Source organism: Halictus rubicundus, chromosome 3 (genome assembly GCF_050948215.1).
Source record: "Halictus rubicundus isolate RS-2024b chromosome 3, iyHalRubi1_principal, whole genome shotgun sequence".
Lineage (NCBI taxonomy): Eukaryota > Metazoa > Arthropoda > Insecta > Hymenoptera > Halictidae > Halictus > Halictus rubicundus.
In genome coordinates, this window is record NC_135151.1 from 12,412,172 (window position 1) to 12,428,776 (window position 16,605).

Consider the following 16,605-nt stretch of genomic DNA (forward strand, 5'->3'; position numbering starts at 1 on the left):
TAATTTTCTTTAGAGTGAAATAAAATTCCATTTTATCACTGTCGATACGCAGCTATTGGAGAATACTACCCCTACCAGCAAATATACGATCAAAATCGTGAATTATTGAACGAATTATTTGAGCGAATATTAAATATGAATAATAATATAGCAGAACCAGCTAGCCGGCAGCCGGCTTTTGCCGTATTTGACCAATACGGTGCCAGCGGCTATATTTTAGGAAAATTATGAATAACAAGGTGAATTGTTGGACTTTTTACCAAATATAAAATAATGAACTGTCTAGCTCTACGAGAAAATTATAACACAATTCAAATAATTTTTAACAGTGAAACGTCCATTGTCATTGCCACGAAAATGCTGTGCGAAATAAAAATCGTTTGCATCGATTGCAAGAAACACGGGTTAAATACATAATCGATTTCCTCTCAGTATATGTTTGAGAACAACACAACAGCATTCTGAAATTATTCTGATATTTTCAATGTTTCACGTTTCACTCACTCATTTTTGTTATACATACATGAAAATAACAGTATTATCAATAGACAGCGGATTCTTTTTAATTCTGACATAAATAGATCAAATACAAAACAGTGAAAGCATTTTAAAAATTTATAAAATGTTGAGTTGTTTCCAACTGAACAAAATTATTCGAGGGAGAAACACGCAGCTTCACCAATGGATTCCTCGCCTTAAAACTTCGATTTTTGGCATTTTCTCGTCAAGATGTACGGGATTATATAGTAAAAAGTTAAAAATTTCTGTGTTGCCAAGGTGAAGTGTAACCCAGACAATTTCGATTTTGCACGAAAATCCGCAGTCTATCCAACAATAAGAAACTTACTTCACAATTTTTTTGCGAGGGGCCAAATTATGAAAATTTTGAGGAGGTTTGGTATATTTATGGTACACGCTGTATCATTTTGTCCTCTGTACAACATCCATTGTCGCTCATCAACCAATAGAACGGCCGCACACGAACGTACCAGCCGCGAACTTCAACTTCGGCACAGTTTCCTCTTATCCGCCCTCTTTTTTCTTTCCTCTAGCAACCTCCTTCTCCTCATCCTCATCCCCATCCCCATCTACTTTCGACTTTCTCGGCGCGAAAGCCTCCCCGTAACGAGAGAAGGAGGAACAAACAAAACAAAGGGCGAAACGAAAAAACGAAAACAAGCGGAAAGAAAAGGCAGACAGAAAGAACAGCTTGCGGAATAGCCGACGATAGCTTGCGAGGACGTCTTGCATATTGTTCCCTCCTTGTACGGTGACGACCCTGCTACCCCTTCTGTTGACCGACTCGCAGGCGTGTCAGGCTCGTGCGGTTGCAGAGTACTTCCGGTTTTTCCGGATATGGAAGTAGTAGTGCAGTTTCGATACCTTTCGCAGTTTCCATTCTCTTCTTGGCAATTGTCGAACCGGCCCTGAACAGCTTAGACTTCCGACTACTCTGTACAATTCAATTTCATTGTTGTTTTCTATCAGCAAATTGAGATGAAAGTCGAAACTCTTAGGTTCAGTAAAATATTGAATCGCACCAACGAGAAATTCAGAAATTTTTGTGCTGCTCAGTATGCACGATAAGAAACGTCGAATTTTATTCTCCTGTCAAATCAGAATCGATCAATTGGACAATTCGAACTTTTTTAATGTATAACATTGTAATCCTATTGAGCTTACATTCTACTATGTTAGATGAGTTTTAGTTTCATGTTTCAATGCAGTAAAATTATGTTTATTGTACACTGTAATTGTTTGAATATACTCGTATATTGAAAAATAAAACAGTTAATAAATTTAAAAGTATTTTGTATAACTTCGTCTGTATAAATTTGTTCGTCTTGAGTATTTAATTACTGCAATCCCATTTGTATTTGAATTTATATTTCATCTTGAAATAATTCGTAAATAATTCCAGAATTCCAGAATGTAATAAACTTTACATTCGGGTCGTAAGAATTAATAAAATGCTGTTTGTTAATTACCTTCGTGAACGCATCAGGAATTAAAAAGTCTAAAAAAAGAATAAATAATATGTTCAATAAATACGTATCGAAAGGAAGATTGTTTGACTGTGATGAATTTGTTGTCTGATAGAATGCACTACTTCCATATTAATGAACACATGCACACAGTAGGAGTTCGGGGTGAAGGGGCCGAAACAAATGTTCTACTTCTACTTCCTACTCTTCTTCCTACTTCATCGTAGTATGCCTGAGATTCTATGACACGTATTTACGAAGCAGCCTGATCCTAGTCGTACATCTACATAATTATTTGTGACGCTAATGAATTAGTTAGCATAGAATCATACGTTTTTAGTGATCGCGAGACGCGAATACCAACAGGCCTACTAATTGCTGCTGGGTTCAATTACCGAAGTAGCATGTGCTTTCCGTTAGGTTGCTTTATAGTAGTCCCACGATTATTCGACGACAAGAAGTATCTGTTATACGTATAGAATATGCTACGTTCACTATTTGCATCTTCTTTCCTTCAATTGTATCGAGTCCAATAATAACCATTAATATTTCAAATGTTCAAAAAGTTTTTTAATCATTCTAACAACCACTGAGTGTAATCTCAATATTAACCTCTTCTCGTTTATTATCATAATCCGATTGGCTATTGAATTGCCATAAAAATGGATAAAGATTTTAGGTATGTTAAAAACTAATTTTTCTGAAAAGAAAATGATAGAAATTAATTCCATGAATATAATAAAAATTAATAATTAAATTACTTTTAAAACAACACTTAAAATAAAACGAAATAATTAATAAAGTTCTGTCGCAAAAAATACATATTTAAATAGCATCACCAATAATATTACACCCGCCAGTAATCACATGATTATTTTAATATTTCAATGTTTTTAGTATTCGAATATTTGCACGGTACCATTCCCAATTTCAAAGCGTATTTTTTGAATTTATTAAGATAGACAGTTATTCAAAATTCACTGGCGGAGGTAACTTCGACTTCTAATATTTAATGCGGCAATAGATAGCAGGCAATAGATTATATACAGAGTGTTTCACCTAACTCGAGCATCTAAAATATTTGGTTTGTTTTTTATAATTCTTCTCATTTCGTTGTTGGTTATAACAAACTCAGGGTCACGTGAAGGTCATAATATTACAGGTCGTTGGATTCGTCTTGACCTTGGCTATCATATAGCGATAATAAAAATATATCATTCCATTTAAAAAAAACTTCGATGACCTTGAAATCTCAAAAAATATAACCTTGAACAAATTGTTTGCCTATCATATTATTTGCCACTCTGAACCAACTAATGTTTTCCTCTGCAATTTTTTTCTATCATAAAAAACAAGTGAGATATTTTAGATGCTTGAGTTAGGTGAAACACCTTGCATATTCGAATGGAACTACCGCGCAAATGATTCGTTTAATTGGTGAAGCGTATTTGTTTAATTAACTGTTAGCATTCGCGGGACCACGCCGAAAGTCGTCAATACTGGCAATTTATCAGTTATCACGTGCTAGGAGTGTTCATTGAAAAAAAGAGGAATACTCCAGAGAAATCAGGACGGTGTTTCCACCACAGATGTACTTTCGTACGGAGGGCGCTTGTTAAAAATCAAATTCTATCCGGGTTTGACATAGCGCCGCATCGATCATATTTTTTCGCTAGTGACATTCACATTGAGCAGTTGCCGCGGAGTCAAATTTGTCAGAAATAAAATATTTGCCTGTATCCTTGTCTTAATCGGAATATCGCCTAATTCTTTTCGTTACAATTCGATCACGCACACTGTTTATTGGCTTCTTAGATTTAAACTAATTAGGCAATTAAAATGATTAAAACTGTAAGAATGTTTATATCACCGTTTGTATTACTCATATGTTTACCTGTTATTGATTTATACTGTTATATATAATTTTATTGATTTATGCGTGGCGTTAGCATTTTGTTAAATTGATGTTACCATGAGTTTTAGTTAAATAAACAGTTTCCTCTGAGTGAGCAAAGGACATTGACGCGTCAAGCCTCCGTACAAAACAAACACATTTTCATCTAGCTTCCATTTATTATGGTTCTCTTGGAAGATTTTTTTATTTTGCATAAAAATCCGCAGTCTAATTATAACTGCCTGAAGTAGAAAGCTGTGAGAATATCGTGAAAACTGTTCGGAACTGCAAGGAAATGCAAAAGAATTCGCGCGAAAGTGAAATGACCTCCAACAGAGTAGGATAGTTATCATAGAATGTAAAGACTTCGGCGTCTAGTTTCCCGAGGTACACTTAATTATTTCGTCTAAACAGTAAGTTTTCATAACTGGAACTCGGGGAAATATATTTGACGGTTTTACGATCCCACTTGTTGAACGGATTTCTTGCTACAGGAAAGAGTCGGCGCGGGGAATATTTCTTTCCGCACAGATTCTGTCGAAACTTGCCCTGTAGATTTTAATTAAGCCCGAGACCTTAAAGTTTCTAACGTGGGAAATAAACGATTCTTCCGGCCAATGGGCTCCGCTATCCGGATTTCCATTTTCCACTCGACCAAAACGATTCTCTCCTGCGAGTTATAATCATTTACACCCCTCGCGGGCGAGAAACGTTCTTGCACTGCGACTCCATAAAACGGAATTATTAAATTCCTTGTTTCGCACACTTTATTGCGGAACTTTTGTCAACGGGACGGATAATTAATCGTGGAACAAGAATGATGAACATTTTGTGTACACTGAGGCTCCCATGGGATGGATGTCCGACATGAAATGAGATTGAAGTATGGGAAAATTATTGAAGATGTTGTAAAGACATTGTATGTTGTTCTTGTAAAGACATTGAATCATTCCTTGTCTGTATATTATTTGTCAAACATTTTTCATTCTGTCAATGTGGATCGTAAATATGAAAGTATATACCTTTGGCTTGATCTTAATTCATCTAATAATTAGACTGTCGATCTTTCAACTAAAGAAAAATTTTCCGAGTCTATTCCAATAAACAGAAATGAAATAAAAATGTATTTCTCTTTTATTGATATCGATAAGTCGGAATTTTATCCATTCATTTTTGTCATAAATTCGCAGTCAAGTGACTATTTCAACATGTGCTTTGAAGGAAAAAAATAATAAAAATAATTTGATCTTACAATTCACTTCACTGGCACTATAACACGACTACTCGGTCTCACACTCGCTATGTCAGAGCTCCACTCAGACTCATTCATATTTATTTTGATTATCCTCTGACGAGTAGGTCGCCCGGCGCGGTGCGGCGGCCGCGCACAGATAAAATTGATCCAAAGGCGGCTCGGAGGAGAGACAATGATAAAATATGTTTCGTAAATGCATGCATAATTTCAGTTATCGCGTGTTCCTCCGGCAAAAATCACCATTCTTTCTGTTCCCACGGCGCGTCTAACTCGCGCGGTATTTGACTTGCTGATTCGTATACGACAAATTATCATTTTCATTTTCATTCTCATGATCAAGAGACCCGGTAAAGTCTTGCGCCAAATGTATGCGCATATATACGAGGCGTAAACATGCCGAGTATCTTTGCCCTTTACGAATACGCCGAATGACAAATCACTCCGACTTAATCATCTGATGTCGCTCGAGCCGTGATAAAAAAAAATATAACAAACTATTCAACAAATGCGAGACAAACGGGAAAAATATGTCACCGGAAAAACCTCGCATTCCCAAGGATACTCGATTTCGGCTGCTCGTTCGGCGACCACGCGTTCGTATTACAATTAGTAGAAATAATTAGCAGTGGTCAGACACGTTATTCGAACCTTATTCGATTGCAGGAGTTCCGATATCGGTGGTATAATTCTTTCGATAACGAGGACCTGCATAATTATCGTCCACTAATTGCGTTTTATATGTTTGACTAACAATTTGAACGAGAAGTCCGTTCTCTTCTTGTATAATAAATAGTTTTTGTAACTGGATTTTTGTGGAATCGAAATTTTAAATCCGAAATTTCTCTTAAAAATCACGCGAATTAAGTATTTAAAGTAGAGTTTAGTATACCTATGAATGCTTTTTGATTAGCATACGATTACGGCTACAATAAAGAAAGAGTTTGTTAATTATCTTAGCCAGTGATCCTTATGGATACATTTTTGAAATTTAATATTAGCATTATCAAAGAGACAAGAATTGGCTGAACAAATACCGAACAATAAACAGAAATCGCATGCAGGATTTTTTAATTGAAAAGAGAAGAAATAGAAATTTTTGATATTTGTAATTCGTTACGATTCGCGATGATTCGAAACAACAAATTACATTAACTCCATTGACTTCGTTCATTTAATGTCGAGCTCAACTCGCCCCGTTTCACAATCGTAAATACTGTTCAACACACACACAATAAATTATAATCAGAATAAATACGAGCAAAAATCATTTCTATATACACAAATTTAATATATTAGTATAATATTAATTCGTTAAATTTATGTACATAAAATACAGCCATGCGTTCACTGTAATGATAAATGACGGCAATAGAAATCAATAAATTTGTAAAAGTTCGTCAAAAAAGTGTATATTGCTACGCGTAGTGTTGAAATTTAAATGTAAGTGTTAATAGTCTCGGCATTTGATAACCTCATAACTCGCGTTGTTAAGACAGTCCGTTATTCGATGGTTGACAGACAGTATCAATCAAAAGTTCATAAAAAATTTCTTAATGTCGAATATGGAATACGTATCCGAATTCGCTCGTATAAACCAAAAGTTATTAATTAAATTCCGTTACCACAGTCCGTGGTAGCTCGTTAGCAATGGAAAAAGGATTAAAACTTTAATCAATATAACTGACAGTAAAGGTCAGATTACGATCGGTTACGTGTGCGTCAAAGAACGGTATTCAATGAAACATATTTCTACTTATTGACGTTTTTCTACCACTGACGTTCATTAACAATTGCAAATCACATAATGAAATGATTTCATCTACAATTTTCAACGATAATGAGAATGTCGTCGATAAAAAGAAAGTATTCTTTTACTGTTGATGATTCGGGAGTTATTCAAATTCAAAATATGAAACAGTCTTTCAATTTCTAATTTTTTTAATTAAAATATTGACATATTCCAAATCTAGCTCTAGATCAGTGAAATATTTCAATTAATAAATTCAATAATACATATATTACAACTTTTGATTGCATTTATTATAAGATAAGATATTTTTGTTGCTAAATAAAAAGAAATTAATATTTCTATTTTTAGTTGGTGTTATCATTTTCACATGGTAGAATTGTCTAGGATTAACAGATTATAACAACACGATGAAACCACGTAAATATCTCCCAATCAAATCGAACATTATATTCGCAAATAAAATTTGTACACAACTGAATGATTAAATGAAATGGCAATATATTAATGAATCCTCGAATGGCTGATGGTCAGTAACGGAAGCCACAGGTGAATTGGTCATTTCAGCTTATGGCAGAAATTCTATTGCAAACAACTCTTCAGAACAAAAACAACAAAGTTTTTCACATACTATAATAACTACAATTTCACATATTACGAAGTTTCCTATAGGAAGATTAATTCTTTGTTTGGCATTAATACCGTACACACGAATTTCCCAGGACCTTTGACGGTAAGGGAAACGTCCAGTTGTTTCAAATTTCCTATGCCATTCATAGATAGTTTGTCTAATTGACGGTGGTTGCCTCAAACGAAACTCGAAACTTCCGTTACACAATACACCAACAGAATCTATTTTGCTTAATTGAAGAACGCGAAACACCTTTCGCCACGCTGCCATTTTGGTCCACTGGTCAAAAGTTCGGTAGCGTCCCTTTGTTTCTATCCAAGACACGTTTCAACATCTCCGTATTTTTCGTACGACATTGAGACTGTTGCTCATTTCTTAATAACGAACTCGTTACTGTGAAAAATAAACTGCGAATTTTTCTGCAAAATAAAAATTTTCTGCATTAATTTCAACCTACAGTCGCTACACACACACAGTAATTTCTTTTATTAACAATGGTAATAAGCTGGAAATAATACAACAGTATTTTTAAATTCATTAAATAATATTACTGGTTTGCATCCACTCATTTTCGTTGAAGCATATTACACATCATGTTTTTACTAAGATTTTATCGGACGAATTAAATGATGAGATAAAAACTGTTTTCTACAAGGGAATAAATATATCATAAAATACCATGAAAAATAATACCATCAAAATTGGTTCGACGAATATCAGTGCTTTTATAAACAATTCTAAACCTCGGGTTGTATCGTATTATTAACATTTGGTTAAACGAACTACACAAGAACAACTACCTTTTCCATAAGGAAAGAGGATGCATCGCGAAACAATTTCAATAAACTAAAAATGAACAGAGACAAAAGTGTATATCATTGTTTGGTCTACAAACAAACAATGTAAGTATAATCAAAGATACCCTGACTACGCTGATACACAAAGATTAAATGCATCAATTAAATAAGCAAAAAGAAATCCAAACAAAAATCAATTCGACATTTCCTGCCGTCAAAATTATTTGAAGAAACAGACAAAACAAGAAATCCACAACAATAAGCAATCCAACATTTTTTGTCGTGAATTTTTTTGAAGGAACAGGTAAAAAAGAAATCCGCAACAATAAGCAATCCAATATTTCCTGTCATGACATTTTTTGAAGGAACAGGTAAAACAGAAATCCACAACAATAAGCAATCTAACATTTCCTCTCATGAAATTTTTTGAAGGAACAGGTAAAACAGAAATCCACAATGATAAGCATTTCCTATGATGACATTTTTTGAAGGAACAGGTAAAACAGAAATCCACAATGATAAGCATTTCCTATGGTGACATTTTTTGAAGGAACAGGTAAAAAAGAAATGCAACAGGCGCTTTTCCATTCTGTCGCAGAAGAGGGCTCGAGAAATGTGTGAGCAAATTCCATTTGAATGATCGTATTATTAAGGAGACAGGAGTCTCGCGCTAACTAATTCAAAAAGGGACTCGCGAAATAATCTCATAAATCGTCGGGAGCAACGTTTCGTTTAAGAGCGTAGGGGGCGAGGGGCGGGGGAGGGTGGGTGCTGCGAAAAGAAAATGGAAAAAAGAGCATATTGCTGAGAGATTACTCCAGGAGTTTCTTCCGCGTCAAGTTCCCAGGGCACAGTCCCGTGTTCTCGTATTTTTCACCGGTGCGACTCGGATAATCCATTACGCACCGTTTTGGAAGTCTCTTTGAATATTCTTCCCTCGTGGGCTCGGCCGCGGAGGCGCGCAAGACGAGTAACTTAAATAAGCGTACTCGAAAAGCTTAATCTTGCCATTCATGCGCCGATGAATACCCAGCAATAAACGCGTTTCTGCAGCGACATTCCACGGCAGTTAGAAATACAAGTTCCGCGACAGCAATTTCGCTTTTCCGCGGGAACTCTTGATCGTCGGTTTCCATCGCATTGTCGCCGTTTCACGGGCTAACAATGAGACGTCACGATTTATTTTTCACCCCCGTCGTCCAAGCCGGGGGAAAAATTGAAAGTGCCTCTTAGACGAAGCTTTTAATCAACGTACCGTGAATTAAAGACCCATTGAATATTCCCCGAACATTTTGTGTTGCGAGAAATGGATTCTCCGTCTCGGCGATCAATTAACCTTCTCAGCGAAATTGTTCGTTGAAGGATCGTTCCCGTGTGACATTTCCGAAATATATGCTCTTAACATTTTATAATCGTATTCGAACGAAATTATACCTCGTACTGCGCCGATCTCGAACTCAAATTTTACATACGTCTTCAGCACATGCGTCAATTATGATCAGTGACAAAATCGCATCGAAATATATTTTTTTCTGATTTTTAAAAAACGTCGGAAGAATCGAAGCTTTCGTGATTTTCAATATTGTTCTTTCTTTGTGATGTCGACTTTAGGCAGAGGTATACTAAAAGACATACTTAGAAAGAGGCTAATAAGAATTAATCGAATTGTTTAATCAGGCCACAAGTGACTAAATAATATAATAAGTCGTACCTCCCGCTACTGCATTCTCACATTCCTGAAAGTTGTTTACTGCCCCCGACCATGAAAAAGCATTAGATTGTAATATCGCCGTTGATCGATATCGCGGAATGGTAATACAGTAAAGTCTTGCTCTAAGCCGAACGGAGCTACACAATCTTAGTCGGTTCGCCTAACCCCTCCACTCTGCGTCATACCCCGCGAGGGGCCGAGAAGCTCGAGCTGTCTCGGTCGCCGAGCAGTATAAAGTGTAAACATGCCGCGAAATCCGATACCGTGTCGGGTATATCGGTGTGAACCACTACTAATCCAATTAAAAAACTTCTTTATTTTTCATTATTTTTTTTTATGGGCTTTCACCAACTTATTCCTAGCATTTTTCTAATTAATACGACACTAAACACGATATGATTTGAACTGTATTTAATGGTTTAATTGTCGGTATGTAGTGCGCCTTCGGCCGCCCGGTCCGTGTTTACAAGCGTCCTTTTCTACGTTCGGCGCGGTCGACGCGGTCACAAAATAAAAAAAAATAGTAACCCTACACGATCTGTGTCACAGCACGGACCCGAGGATTGGACTTAGATCAAGACTCTACTGTAATAGAGTTTTATTATCCACGGAGAAGGTTGAAAATCCGGTACATGGCTTGTTGGCTTCTTAGATTTAAGCTTCGACGCTTAAATGCTGCAGAAACGGAAGAGAATGACACTTTGCCGATGAAATTGCTCGATCATAAACAACATCGAGCATCAGAGTCTAGCTAATATCCAGTGGTCAACGAAAATTTGCGATTTTTACCATAGTTTAATCACGACGAAAAACTTGCAATTTTACTGGAACATTCATCAATTTTTATATGCTTTAGAAATGATATTTGTAGTAAATTAATAATTCTATAAGAGCAAATAACAAGATTGTCCTATACCCATAACTTGAAGCTGTATAATTTCGATTTCATTAAATGTCCAAACTCCTTCAATTCGTTGTTTAACCCTGTGGAAGTCGCAGTTTAATAACATTTTTGATTGCATAAATCTTGGTAAATGTTACGAATAAAAATTAACATAAAATCATCATTACAGTGATATTTTTTTTAATCACTTTATGTAAAATACATAAAATCTTTGCAGAGATTATAATCACATTATTCCATTGAATGCATAAAAACCTCTCTTTTATGCATATAATCGGTGCATTCGCATCGATATCGTTGTTAGAATAATTTATACACCATAAACAGATTTAGTGCATCGTATACAAACTATCTTTTTTGTTGTGGCATAACCTTGTTGTCAGGGAAACATTTACGAAGAGAACACCTCGTCTGCCGAACGACTCTGCAGGGTTAAAGTGCTCAAAAAATTGTGCAGATAATTTTTGTTTGAAATCAACCGGATTTTTAAATACCCGTACGGCTAGACGAAGAATCGATCGAGCAGGTTTTCGATAAAAAAAGAATAGTAACACGTAATGTTCCCATTGATCGGCGTTGATTCATCACCAATCGCACAAAACGTTTTCCCCTCACACCAATATGCACACTACACTTGAGACTATTTGTTCGTGGGATGAGATATCATGCAAGCTGCATTGGACGAGAATTGAGTGCACAATATTGAGATATGTTATGCCGTCGTAAGTAATATAGCGAGGTCGACGATCGTGTCGCGTTTTTTCTAATCGTCCTCGTTGTTTTTCCTTTTTGTTTTTTAGCGCGTCGCGGGATTCTTGCGAACGCGAGGCATGCCCTGATGCATGAGAAATGACAATGAGAAAGACCACGAGGTTGCATGAGCATGTTTTTGAATAAGCATTAATCTAGATGAATAAGGGAAATGAATTTGATCGATGCTAGAACTTAGAACAGAGGCTCAGTATGTCATAACTGATTATGATAGTCCGGTGAAAACGATAGCGAACACGATATATGTTCATATGTGATGTATTCGATGATAATTAAAATGGTCAGCTCCACGTGAAATCATTTTTAATCCCCCGTATGCTATGCCGGAGTCATTCGTGACCCATCGCGGTGGGGATAAGCTCGAGCGACCGTCAATATGTACAATTTCATTCCGATATAAGATGACGCTTCTAATTTCGAAATAAGAAAATCTCTATCCCCTCTTCTTCTTCATCCGAAATACGACGAAAGCCGGTCCTTTTAACCTTATATCGAAAGAAAACTGTAGTGAAATATCGGCGTGGGTCAGAAATAACTCCGGCATAGGCCTAGAACTCGCAGGACTCCGAGAGTTAAAGATTATAGGCTGGGCGATCTATGTATACGTGAAATACACAACGTTCGTTCTTTCACAGTTTTTTGTAGACTGCGGAACTTTATGCATTCAAAGAAGATTTTCTAAAAATTGTGAAATATTGATTTCAACTTTTACTCTGTTTCTTGTTCTTCCAAATCGAATTTTAATCGACTTGCATAATCTCCCGCTGTCTAGTTATGTGTATTGCTCCGATTCCGGTTAATTAGCGCACCGTAATCACTACTGCTGATTTAATTGACCCAGACTGAGCGTAATTAAGCTTGCAAATAGGAGAACAAAAATAAAGTACTGCGCCGAACGAGAGTTCTAGAACAATGAGAAAAGTTCATATGGAATTTCTAATTCTTGGGAACCATTTACCAATTCTGCTGCCTTGTAAACGTTTACAACTATCTTTGTTGTCACAACGCGTTCTGTAATTCTCACGACAATATAATGTATGACTACAGTCTGATAAATAGGCGATTATCTAATTTTTTTACATTAAAGATTTTTCTGTTTATGAACGTATCTTCAAAAATTACAACTACTTGCTCTTTCCGTGATTAAATAAAAGTAACAGAAGCGTAGAAAATTCGAAGTTGAGTTCTTGTAAAATTACTTTAAATTTGACTTTATGTATTTCTGAAGACGAACCTACATTCTGCCGAGTACAAAAATGGCGACAACTCGGGAAGAAAGTGAAAGAGGGACGATATTTGCATGAACTTTTCTCATTTCCCGCGTTCACTGCTGCAATAGGTTCGAAACATTACGGTACACCCGGTACATTTAAAACTAACGAGATAGTCGCAAGTAGACTGCAGATCTTCGTGCGAATTCCCAGTCTCGAAAACTATGTAATAAAAATGAAAAGAATTTTCACTTCATCCATTTTATCAAAATCGGAATAAGAACAAGATTTCTTTCCTAATAAAATATAAATGCTATTCAGTCATAAATGCATAAAAATCCGCAGTCTAGTTATAAGATTCGAGCGAGCACTTTCTGCAACATGTTTAACTGCAGCAGAGCACAATGATGCGTCTCTGGGAAAAAAGTCGAGAGAACAATGGGCGCGGAATAGGGAAATAAAAAATGGCAACGCAGAGGAAGTTCTTTCAGCTGCGGAACTTGGACAGAACCAATTTGAATGGGCGTGCAGAAAGAATCGCGAAACATTTTCGACTAGTTCGACGATTATTGAAATGAGAATAAAAATGTTTGATATACGTTTTCCGCGCGAATCAGATGTATCTAACGACGTTACGTGTGTAGTGGTGTGTTATATTTTCCGACAGCAAACGTTCGTAACGTCAGCTGCTCAATTGAATGCACAGTTGAGCACGTCTACTCAGAGATTGACGTGCTCGCTCGAAAATTGCAAACCGCTCTGCTATTTACCGGTAGCAATTTTCGATTTAGTTACTGATGCGCGGCATTCTCAATAAATATGGAAAAATGAAATTTAATCCCCGATTACCGAGAAACATGCAATGATTCCTCTCGCAATTATCGAGCAATTTTGTTCGTTTTACTTATCTCCGGGTGTCGTCGAAATTTAATTCGACATTTTCTTAAAAATTTAAATAATATGACCAAGGTGTACTGACTTTTGCCAGAATATTATACTAGAATTCATCGAAGAGACGACCCGTACAGTGTTTCGAAAGTAGATGGAATGCTGCTCAATATTCGCAAACATTTAACAAGGATTATTATTAATGAATGAAATATATAACAGATCTGCATTAATGTTTGCCATCGCTCAAGTTATGGCGATGAACATCCCCTGTACCTGTGCAAGTGACATACAAAGCAGCGACCGGGAACAATTAATTACACTCGAGCGTCGAAGCGCACAAAGCGCATTCGGCGAGTGTGAGATTGTTCAAGAAACGTCGAAAAACTACGCCGCCGCGTCTATTATTGCGAAATCTTAAAACAGAATTCTGAATTCGCTGTAATAGACTGAAAGATCTCGGCCCCATTGTTTATCGCCTATTATTAGCATACCCATTGCTCCACTTATGCGCGAGCTTTAAAGGGATCGGAGACCTTATTATTCAATTCTTCGACGATCCTCTTTATTTAGATAGAAGCAAAGTAATTACTTTCCTTGATGAAAGATTCTCTTGCTTTCCGAACAAAGGTGAGCGGTATTACGCTGAATCGGAATAACGTATTTTGCAATTTAACGTAAGGGCAGACTCGTATTTCGTTCGGGGAACGACAAATTAAATTTTATTATTAATTTATACGTCAGACATATTCGTTAAGTTGTGTAATCATATTTTATAAAAAGCACGCACGGTTCAGTTAATAAAATATCGTAACATGGTGGAAGACCGATCACCGTGAACGGTCGGATGAAAAAAGAAATTTTCACAAATTCACGATTAAATAACCGTGACTTCGATCGGAATAAAATTTTTAATCAAGAAATCCGACTAGCGGACGCGTAAAGTACGAAAAATTTGTGATATAAAGATTAAATGAAATATTTCGTTGCGTGCGCCGTGATCCGCAAATAACGGAACAGTTTCAATATAAAGCGATGATTTAAACGGCTATTTACATTAAAAGTCGGTTCATAACTGCAGCGGAAAGTCGTTAAATTACAGGCCAGAGGGAACGTTAAACAGTTAATCAAACCTGAAAAATGAGGCACGTCAGCAGCAAAGATTCGCGTTATATACGGCGAAATTTCAGCTCGTTTAGCTCGTGACACAAATTACGTCGAAAAGTCAGGAAGATTAAGTTAAGCCTTTACCCGGAGGAATATGCATGCATCAGAGTAAACAGTTCAAAATTCATATCTTCCCGCCGCACACGCCGGGATGTAATTTGTACGGGGTGGCGTGAAGCATTCGATGATACTGTAACCGGTAATCACATTCGTGAATTTCGGTCGGAACGGAGCTGCGCAGAAAATTTGCGATATCGGTGCACCGATCGCGTAACTTTGATTCGATAAAAAATTAAATAATTAATTTCCTGCGAAAATTTTTTTTGCATTCGACAAGAGTGATTTTCAGGAATTTTTTCTTAAAAACTGTATGATTTTATTGTCAAAATATTTTCCTGTTCAATATTGTATACGAAATATAATTTTTTAGGCAGTTTCAGGAAAAATTCTTTTTTTTTGCAAACAATTTCTCTTGCATTAGAAAAGAATGACTTTGGCGAATTTGTTCGTAAGAACTGTACAATTTTATCGAAAAAAACATGTTTGTACCCTAAATGCTTCGATTTAGAGAAAATGCCACACCATCTTTTATTTAAAAATATTGATCAATTACAAAGTTGTGGCCGGTGTACACTCTGAAATAAATAATGCCGAGTACGGAAACATTTTTCGCACGATCCTCTGTAGGTAATCTCAGTGCAAACCTCTAGCAGATCAGCAGTCGTAAATCAATACGAATATCGCGTCGTACAGCTGGAATTATAATTTAGAACGTTCAACCTAAATGCCATCGAAAATGCCTGACCCAAATTGTCAAGAATTGTAAATGCAAATTAAAAACAGTTCAATAATGTAAATGAGCTGGAAAGAGTGGAATGCATTAAAGCAAGAAGGAATTAAAAAATTATACAGCGTCTTGCTGCGCATAAGAGATCTCATTAAAAATATTACCATACTATTTAAGAAAATACCTCCTTTGCATAAGGTAATTAAAATTCGTTACTTTTGTATTGTTACTCCCCCATCATTCCTACCTAGTCAACTGTCTGCTTTATATCATCAAATATTTATTTAACATATTAACTCTGAAGGGAGTTCTCAATGTACATACAGGTTGTGTAAAATATTTAGCTTCCTCTCTTGATTATGCGACACGTGCAGGATGTATAAAAAGTAATGGTCATCCGTCGTAGGGGTGAATCTACACCTCTGGATTATAACAAAGAAAATTGTTATTAAAGTTTTTATTTACATCAACACCTTCTATACATCGAGAAAAGAAAAACTTTTTCAGTATAATGTTTTTCGAAAGTCTGATCTAATTGATACATGCAAAATTTTTGTACAAATATTTCTCATAAAGGAGTACCTCTTTACTTTAGTTTAGTCGTTAAACAAAATGTTAGAATGTAACAAAATGTTTAAATTGATTTAAGTGAAATTAAATTGAATATCGATAACGAATATTTATTAGAGGATAGCTGTAAGACACCCACCCATTTTTGTGGTACATACATTTAATAATTTAAAATACAATTTCGGAGGTCCACTGAAATGTTAATAAAATCCGATATTTTCTACGGTTTTCTTAGCAAAATCCTTCCGGAGACAGGAATTTCGAGCGAATTTCGAACTCCTCTGAAA

General features: G+C 36.0%; 1 protein-coding gene across 1 annotated transcript in view; it reads left to right on the forward strand.

Annotated features, from left to right (window-relative positions):
• The window catches only part of LOC143352722 (lachesin), a 143,966-nt gene that overhangs the window by 79,070 nt on the left and 48,291 nt on the right, over window positions 1–16,605 (forward strand). The gene's annotated exons all lie outside the window — the stretch shown is intronic.